The following is a 1,228-nucleotide window of genomic DNA, read 5'->3' on the forward strand; positions in this document are numbered from 1 at the left end:
AAGGTAACGGGAGGATGGGGCGGAGGGGCCGAGTGTTCCCCGGCAGAGCTGCGCGGAGGGGACGGTGCGCGGGCGGCTGCGGTTCCGCCGGAGCTCTGCCGGTGTTTACACACAGCAGTTCTGAGGAACAGCCGTTACCGGTGTTCCGTGGCAGCACGTACCCAGCAGCCAGGCCTCGAGTCCAGGCCCGTGGTACTCTGGCACCATCCTCCGTATCCTGCCTGACACAGAAAAGAAAACCAAAGAACAGGGTTTAGCTAGAGGAGCAGACATCTCTGCTGTGTCAACCTGCATCGTAAAACTGATTCCTGATTTAAATTACAACTCCTAATTTTTAGATTTGTACAGACAGCCCTATAGGTTACACAAAGTCTGTGTAATCTGCAGTCTGTTTAGGGATATAATTAGCAGATGTGGCTTTCATTCCATAATACTCCAGCAGAGCTACCACGTCCCACACTGATGGCAACTTCAGTGTACTTAGCGTTACCGTTGTTAAGATGACACTCAAGCCCTTTGCACTCCTCGTGGGGGGAGAATAAAACAATACCAAGCCCCATCTGCATTCAGATGTGAAGACAACACGTGTCTCTTTTCTAAGATATTCTCTGTGGCATCATTATTAAATACAGGCAGAGCTTGGTTCCCATGTCGGGCAAAAGGACTGTAGAACTCTAGACAATAAGGACATTGAAGCAAATTGGAATTAGTGGAGAGTTTGGGAGGACGAGAAGGAACAAATCTCTGCCCAAACTTGTGAATGTTTATCTGTTCTTTGTGCACTGTGGGAAGCCAGTCTGGTTGCACAGTGGATATTTTGGGACAGCCCCACTGTGATGATCATGCTCCATGTATGGGGTCTTCTCAGAGTCTCATAAAATGCTATTCTAAGCCACTATTGGCCCAGACCTCCCAGGGAGACCATGCAGGTAAGAGGGAACATGAATCTATATCTACTGATGGGTACATTCACCTTGAGCTGGGCTTCTGATTTAACCTCTGGTGGAGGAAGTTGACAAATTTGCTATCAGATGCCAGAGACTGGAACTGTACATCAAGTGCCTTTTGTGTGCTTCTGATATATCTTACAGAGCATCCTCCTCTTTCAGGGACACCTAAGTATTAACCTAAAGACTCAGTGAGTGTACACCTCTGGACTTGAGCAGACCTGACTGCTTCAGGCAGGGAATATTGGACAAGTTGTACACCTTATGCAGAGAGGAGGGAA

The sequence above is a fragment of the Antrostomus carolinensis genome, unplaced genomic scaffold, assembly GCF_000700745.2.
Source record: "Antrostomus carolinensis isolate BGI_N321 unplaced genomic scaffold, ASM70074v2 scaffold7081, whole genome shotgun sequence".
Classification (NCBI taxonomy): Eukaryota; Metazoa; Chordata; class Aves; order Caprimulgiformes; family Caprimulgidae; genus Antrostomus; species Antrostomus carolinensis.